This window comes from Anser anser (assembly GCF_964211835.1).
Source record: "Anser anser genome assembly, chromosome: 1".
Classification (NCBI taxonomy): domain Eukaryota; kingdom Metazoa; phylum Chordata; class Aves; order Anseriformes; family Anatidae; genus Anser; species Anser anser.
This window is the reverse complement of record NC_139720.1, coordinates 106180723-106188908: the sequence shown is the minus strand read 5'-3', so window position 1 is coordinate 106188908 and position 8186 is coordinate 106180723. Positions and strand designations below refer to the sequence as shown.

Sequence of the window (8186 nt, the reverse complement as noted above, 5' to 3'; positions counted from 1 at the left end):
TCTCAGAATTAATTGCCTACTGTCTGGAACACATATTTACAAAAAACCTCTATGAGTACGTATATTTGCTTACCTGGTCAGTAAAAGAAAAATTCACAGGCTTGAGGAGAATGTATTGTAAAAGAAATCTGTTAAAGGAAAACAAACAAACAAAAAGACATTTTATTACGATTTCTTTGTTTCATATTTTTGATGATAAATTAGTAATAGTGTGGTTACTATCATATGCAAATTACAGGCAACAAAATCAAAGTAAACAAAAAGCTTCTTAAAATCTATTAAGTCGGTGTTTTCCCAAAAGAGTCCTGACTGTAGATCAGGATTACATTTATAAGCAATAGTACTAAAAGCCATAGACTATATTGTTCGCTATACTGTGCTATTCAGAACGGATTGAATATATCTGTAATGTAAAGTTTGTAATAATTTTTGTGTCTTTTTATTCAAATAGCTATATGCATATCTCTCATTACTTGTTTAGAAGCATACGCAGATTTATAGTATGTCCCTGTGGTAGAAAAAAGCACGCACTTCTCATTAAATGTTCTTCAGGGTGCTTGAATACATGCAGTTCATTTGCTTTCTATAAAATTTCATATAAACGTAGTATGAAAAGAACATTATTAAGACTGGAATGTGATTCATATAAATTTTAGAAAATGCCAAATGTTTGGCTGCCAGTGCAATTTTTATTTCTTCAATGAGTATTGTATGGCACAGCTGCTAATTGCTTAGCCATACAGCATTCGTCCATGAGAACTCCTCTTCATTTGTTGTACAAACAGACATGCAAAACATTCAAGCACTGATAGTTTGTATTAATTTCATTGCTTAATTTGTGGATTGGAGAGACATTCAGAGAGTAGTATTGAAATCCTGATTTTAAAACTGCATTACGCTGCTATGCTACCTACACTCCAATTATGACCGTTTTGACTGTAGCACAAACATCATGCAACTCAAATTCAGCAAATTCCTTTGGAGGAATAGCGCTGTCCCCATTTTACAGATGAGTTACTTGGTGCTAAGGGATCAAGCTGAAAAGTGAATACGTAATTTGGGTCACATGGGCCTAGTTTTTCATAGGACTGAGCATTACACAGCACTTTATATATTCAAGGCACCACTCACAACAGTTTCAATTGGACATATAAATACCAAGCACTTTTGCAAATTAGATGCCAAACTGAAATTACAAAAATGAGGAACATGCAATTGCTGACCAACTCTAAAAACTACGCAGTGCCCCTCACACCTCAATATGTGAACTCTGTGATAAATCTGAGGACTGTATTTTATTCTGCAGAGCTTTAATCAACTTTGTCATGAGACTCCTTTTTCTTGTCCTGAGACATTCTCAGTCACTGCATAGTTTCCACTTTTTCTTTCTGAACAAGACTGTCGCTTATTACAAAATTCAATTTATGCTCAGAGCTGGCCCATCTGTTCACTGCCTAGATTGAAGGCTGTATGAAAAAGAAGTGTGTTACCAAATAAGAAAGAATTCCCACATTGCGTTTGCAGAGGAGGGTCACGTCAAGGTGCACAAGCCAACCTAGTATTGCTTGACTTTACCACTTCACCACTTCAATAATGTTGTAAGACCGCTTTCCTTGAAAAGTAAATCAGTTTGGAGTGTTGGGAATGCAATAAGTTTTCAGAAATTCCGTTATGAGGCATGTTAGCTGCCAACCACAACCAGCTCCAGTGCTGGAATGCACAGATCTTCCTCCTTGAGGTCAGGGAATAACTGAGAGCATACAATCCCCTTTGCAAACCAACACAGCAGAAGGGTTGCCTGGCAGTGTTTCACAAAATACCTACTTAATTTCCTTGCTGACCACAAGGAAACTGTATCACCAGAGAAACAGTTTCACTTTTGGACACGAAATGAAGAGTCTCACTCTTCCCACTCTTATAATGGGAAGTGCCATAAGATGTCAATGAAAGACTCTTGAAAAAGACCACTGTAACACAGAGGACAGTTCTATCACCTCTCTCTGCCTTTCACCTGAGACTGCAGTTTCCGGTGTACTGAAGATCAATCATCATATGAGTACCTGCCTTGCATTTTTGACTAAAAGGAAGTCAGTGACCATGATGCAGAGAATTCAGGAATGTACAAGCAACCAGCTGTGAGGAAGGGTATAAACAAACTGCAAACCCTGTCAGATCAGTAACACTATCAGCAAAACCTAGAATTTATGCTGCTAATAAAATATAGTTTCTTCTTGGCTACATTAGCAACCTCCAATGCAGCAAGATTAGTTTATCTTAATATAAAAGCTGGGATTTGGGTCAAGCAACCTTGAGCTGAAAGGGTCATATCCTCACCATATCCTTCGCCACCTGCCTGTCTCTGGTGTTAGGGGACTTCTGTCTCATTTTAGAAAGAATTACCATGGCACTTATCTTCTGTGTTCCTAGTCCAGCTACAGTCCTGCTGCTGGGTTTGCACCACTGGACTCATCCATCTTTTTAAGTCAACATAGGTAAAAAAAAAAAAAAAAAAAAGTTTCTCTGCTCATAGCTAATGGCAGGAAAGTTTTCAGCAGTTTAACAGCAGGAGAGCTTGAACAAATGCAAAAAAATGAAAAGATGACTGATGATTGGATAAACGCAACAGTGGCCACTTTGCTGTATTAAGATTTGCTGCATATAGTCTTTTATTCTGAGGTTCTACACAGAGAAGAATTGGAATGAATTCTTCACTAGAAAAAACAAAACAAAACAAAACAAAAAACAAGCTATGCTGCTATGTGATCAGTTGGAATAGTGATCCAAACGTTTCTGTAAAAGTGAGAAATTCAATAAAATACCTGTCTCCGTATGTTTAACTTAAGCCCTGACTGCCTGAGAAAGGCTATTATTTTCTGCACGTAATACCAACATTCTTGCTGCTGAATCTATCTTTTCTAGACAGTATTGTAAGAGAAGCTTTGCATTTGAGCTCCAGCTACAACAGTTATATCCCACCACACGTAATCACTCGTGGTTACACAGCAGAACCAGGGAAATCAGGGATGGTCCTAACAATTACCTTTGTTTAGCATCGGAGAGCAAACTGTCTTTCACTGTTAGACTTTTGGTCAGCCGTTCCGTAACAACATGATACGCATGAAAACTAGCAAGAGTAAGTGGATTAATAATAGACCGGATACAATTTGCTTATCTTGGCCAGATCTCAGAACTGTGACGGACACCCATCCCTGCTGATGCAGGCACTGCTGCCAGCACTCATGTACTAGCCAAAAGCCCCAAACACATGACTCTGTGCTGAGGGAAAAAAAAGGCACCTTTTTTGCATCAGCAGCTCCACTTCCTCCATGTACTATGTCACAGCCTCTTCCAGAACACAGATTATTGCTCACCCCTTCTTACCCATTTTCTCTGTATTGCTAAAAAAAAAAAAAACAAAAAACAAAAAACAAAAAACAACTTGTATTCTTTACTTGCTAGTCAGTCATAAACAAAGAGTTATCCCAACTCTTGCTGGAGGAACAGGCATCATGATGAGTCTGATGGGGGAAGATAAGCTATTTTTTTTACTCACGATAAAGTTTGAGTAGAAAATGAAGCAAGTTTGCCTACCAGTTGGCAGAGTCTGCAGAAACAATAACCAACTTTTTTTTTTCAAACTGAGCACATACAATAAGATATAAAGAGCACAATGTACTGAGACAATAATCATAGAACGTTATAGATACATACAATTTTTAGTAACTTTACTAAGAACAGCCTTGTTATGCTCTTTATACTTTAAACATTTAATAGTAATCCTTTTTTATGCATATTCATTTAAAGTCACTTATAAACAGATTTGCAAAAGTATTGATTTCAATAGGAGTTAAGGGCTAAATATCTTTGTATGGAGCCACAGCCTTCATCCTATTAAATCTCTACATTTATTGTCTGCACACAAATCATTATAAAGCAGGCATTATTCAAGGAAGAACTCAATAGCAGGAGAAAAGCCCAATTAACTAGGAATTCAATGTAATTATGGAAGTTCAGAACTTGCCTGGGGATGTGTTTGTCTGCAAATCATTGGGGAAGGATGAAAAGGAAATAGTTTGCTTCATCCCCCCTTCCAAAATATTATTTTCACTTCAGCTCTACATTATTAATTTTTAAAACCTGAAGTACTCCAGCAAAGTCACAGGTTAGGAAAAAAAGAAGCTATTAACTGGGTTTTGGGGAGTTCTTTTTTGAAACACTATCAACAGTACTAGAGTTAGTCATATCAATAGCTAAAAGCAACAGACTGGAGTTCTTGTCTATAGCTCTTGGTTGTTTGTAGATAATTAAACTGGCTTTTCTCACCCTTGTCTTTTAGAAGTTAAAGTCAGGTCAGCAGAAACAATATAGGAATGTACGTTTTAAAGCTTAAATTTCATCCTTCCACTTTTACACCCATTTATATGGAAAAGGAAAAGAAAAAAGAACTGAGGGCCAAAAGAAATGGACACTGTCTAATTAAAAGTAAGAAATTTTTATAAGTACTGAAAAGTGTTTAATTGTCATAGGCTCAGGTATTTCCATAAAAAATAGCACTGTAAATCTTCCAAGTAAGAATATAAAGTCAACAGAGAAAAGAAGTCTATGAGTCTATATGTTTGCCTTGGGGGCACTGAAATTGCTGGGGAGATGGGGGGAATCACAGCTGAATAGCCTCCTAAAAGCTGCAAGGCATTTCAGGACAGCATATATTTCATTGCACAGTGTTGTATGTCCTTCTTTAAGTACAAAACTGTGGTGGGCTCCAAACAGCTTGTTACACCAGCAAAAATACTTGGCTGGTTAAAATCACAACAATTAATGTGTCCACTGAATTTAAGACCTGCAAACTCCTGCCTACTATCATGCAAATGTTTTTACCCTGTCTCAGCTAAGTTCTGAGACGTTTATTTTCTTAATTTTCATCCCCACCACCTTCCTAGAAAGCCATCAGATGAGCCAAACAAGGGGTCCCAGGTTGACCTGGACACCCATAGGACACTGATGGCTCTACTCGGCATGCAGTGACGCCAGGCAGAGACTCTGGTTTCTCCACTTCAGACCTCCTTGGAAGAATGGCTGTCCATACAGACCCCGCAAAGACTGAGGGACCAAATCCTTGGTTTGCTATGCTCCTTTGGCCAGCTGCTCTAATTTATGCCCATAAGAAAGCAGAGGATGCTTAGTCCTTGCAGTGCCCAAAGCAGCACTGGAGCTGAACACCACCAATCATGTGAAGAGACTGCAGCTTGGTGGCTGTGTGGATAGCCCTCTTTGTGGCAGCACCTGGGTGCCTAGGAGAAACCACTGAGTCTGATCTAAATGGATTCACTTCAGTCAGTGGGCAAAGCTCTGTTACACTATGTAAACTGTTTATCATAGGACCTAATGCAGCAAGCGTGCAAAAGCTTGAACTGTTTCAGCAGGATGCACTCCTACCTTTAAAACTGAACAGACAACATGTTTGTTCAAGACAGGTTCTACTCCTATTATGCAGCTAAAACAAGATTAAAGTTATAGTACATGGCACAGAAATCTCCAGCATAAAGCAGTCTTAAGAAAAGAAAAGAAAAGAAAAGAAAAGAAAAGAAAAGAAAAGAAAAGAAAAGAAAAGAAAAGAAAAGAAAAGAAAAGAAAAGAAAAGAAAAGAAAAGAAAAGAAAAGAAAAGAAAAGAAAAGAAAAGAAAAGAAAAGAAAAGAAAAGAAAAGAAAAGAAAAAAAGAAAAGAAAAGAAAAGAAAAGAAAAGAAAAGAAAAGAAGTGTTAATTCAAGTAAAATTATTTGCGTTTTCCAAAAAGAAAATTATATGTTTCAAGAGCAAAAGACTGCTTCTATTAAAGTAATAACTGCATGCATAAATAGCCAACACAAACCTCTTGGTTCTACTGAGCATGTTGGAATTCTTTGAACTTTAGTGTTTAAAAAATATCCTTTTTTTGGTAATGAATATCACCTACTGAACAGGGTTAACCTGTAAAGATTGAGAAGTCGTATTTGATGCCAAAAAAGTTAAGAAATTATCTACCAGTACCTCATATACCACTAAAACTGAACTGGAGATCTTTACAGGGAAAAAGCTGCTCTTAGTATTTTCTTCATTTAGATTACGCATGTAAGTACAACTAGAAGCAAACTCTCCTATGGTTTTGTGTGGACAAACATGAGCTATTTAGAAGCTTTATTAAACAAACTGAGCTTCTTCAAGGTTCTTGTAAATGCTTACTGATTTGGGGGAGAGAATTTCATACTTTTCAGTGAGATCTATTCTACTTTCTAAGGCTTCAAGTTCACCTCAGTGGTCAAATTAGGGGTGAAATTAGACTCAAGTGCTGTACTACACTTTGAGTTCCCTGTCTATGAGTGAATTTGGATCTGCTAAATTCAGATTCCTACAACATATAAGCAATGCCCAATTTATCAAAGCAAATCTTACAAAAATATTTTCATTTTGTTGGTGGTAGTTTCACTTACTGCTAAAAAAAAAAAAAGGACAAGGTCTTTTAAGTGAAAGTATTTTTTCTCCTCAAGTACTAAAACAATACTAATTTTTATATACTTACTATGGGTTGCATTGCACTGTAAGACCATTACAGTGGAAAAACAGAGAAGAAAAAACACCACTGCATCTGAAGGAGAATCGTAAGACACATCCAAAACTTCCTCAAAGCTTCTGGTAAGCAGTGACAGCTACTTCGTGGGGCACCTGGAGCAGATCTACAGCCCAGTGACCCTCCCAGGTGTGCCCACAGAGATCTTTCATTTCCCTTCAGCAGGCAAGCAGAAGATTTCTGTGTTCTTATTGCTCCCTGCAGCTTTGCTGCCAGGGTCAAAAGTGTCTCCCCGTGGAGATGACGCCCACATCCAAAGGCTCACAATAGGCAAAGAGATCCTATAACCCTCCTCCAGACCCACACTGAGGGACAAGAACAACACAGTGCTTTAACTTCTGTTTTGCTGTGGTTGAGAACGTTCGTAAAAAAAACTTACCATGACTCTCAGTCCATTAATGAGCTGTGTTATATCCCAGAGCATCCAAGCTCAGTGATATGCTACACCTACAATCCATGCAGCATAAAGCAAAATGTACTCTTGAATACAGAATACTACACAGGAGTAACAGCTCACAGACTGATCTTAGATACCTCTCCATAGGCACAGAGCAATTCCATTAAATCATAGAACAAAAAAAAAAAAAAAAAGAAACCATCCTGCTCAACCCTAGCTCATTACATTACCATTTCTTTTTGATTAAAAAAAATAAAATTAAAAAAAAATAAAAATAACAGTAAGCATATACTAATTATTTATCTAGTATAATAACTTGTGTAAGATTTTTGGCATTATTTCAGTTAAGCTTTGTAATTTGTCTTCTAACATTTTTTAATATACCACATGAACAGAAAACTGCATTTCAAAGAATGGCAAAGCCACAAGTTACATAATAATGGGTGGAAAGCGGAATCTGTTTTAGCTCATAACAGGTATAATTAACACAAAAGGAATTAATCACGTTATATTTCAGTGCATCCTTAAAGTATTCCATATGTTTCATGCTTTCAGTACTTCACTTGTATTTACTTAAATTCTTATTAAATAAGGCTTGTACAGGAAGAGTACATAGACCTGACAGCTAAACACCAAATTGCTCTTTTATTTTTTTTCCTAGTGTGACTAAACTGGAGAAAATTATATTCTGTTTACTGCTCACCCCCAAACAAAAACCTCAGCTAACAATGCTCTCCAAATATAGTACTATACAGGAGGTGAGATGAGATGAGATGGGATGAGATGAGATGAGATATGTTCTATTTTTTCCTACGAAACTGCAAGGCCTTATCAAAGTAAAGAAAATAAAAACACAAAACAAAGCAAAAACTCTACTCCTTAAAATTCTCAGATACAGTTTTCTGTGACTACTTAAACTGCCAAATCCAGTCTGAAATTCTCTGTGCTTATACTTGTTCCCAAATATTATTCTCTATCTTAAGATTTTGGTATCTGTTCCTAGATAAATTCCCTTCCCAGTCCGTCCCTCCCGGTACAGCTTCAGTATTCCCACTGCTTTCCCTTCTGTTGACTAAATCATCCCTTCTGTTGACTCGTCACCCCCTAAATCGTTTTTGATATAAGTAACATCTCCCACCCATAACTATTTTTACATCAGGAACCTGTTGCCTACGAGGCCAAGC

The 8186-nt window shown here is 37.1% G+C and overlaps 1 protein-coding gene across 16 annotated transcripts in view; it reads right to left on the bottom strand.

Moving 5' to 3' along the window:
* Positions 1–8186, bottom strand: part of LOC310892820 (uncharacterized protein) — a 460614-nt gene that overhangs the window by 157113 nt on the left and 295315 nt on the right. For 13 of the 16 annotated variants that reach the window (XR_014578472.1, XR_014578473.1, XR_014578474.1 and 10 more), the window contains one exon: positions 74–128. The exons of 2 other annotated variants lie outside the window; for them this stretch is intronic. The gene's annotated coding sequence lies outside the window, so the exon portion shown is untranslated. Of the gene's footprint in view, positions 1–73; positions 129–6557; positions 8185–8186 lie in introns of those variants that run through there. One more of the 16 variants, XR_014578485.1, reaches the window with a different exon arrangement.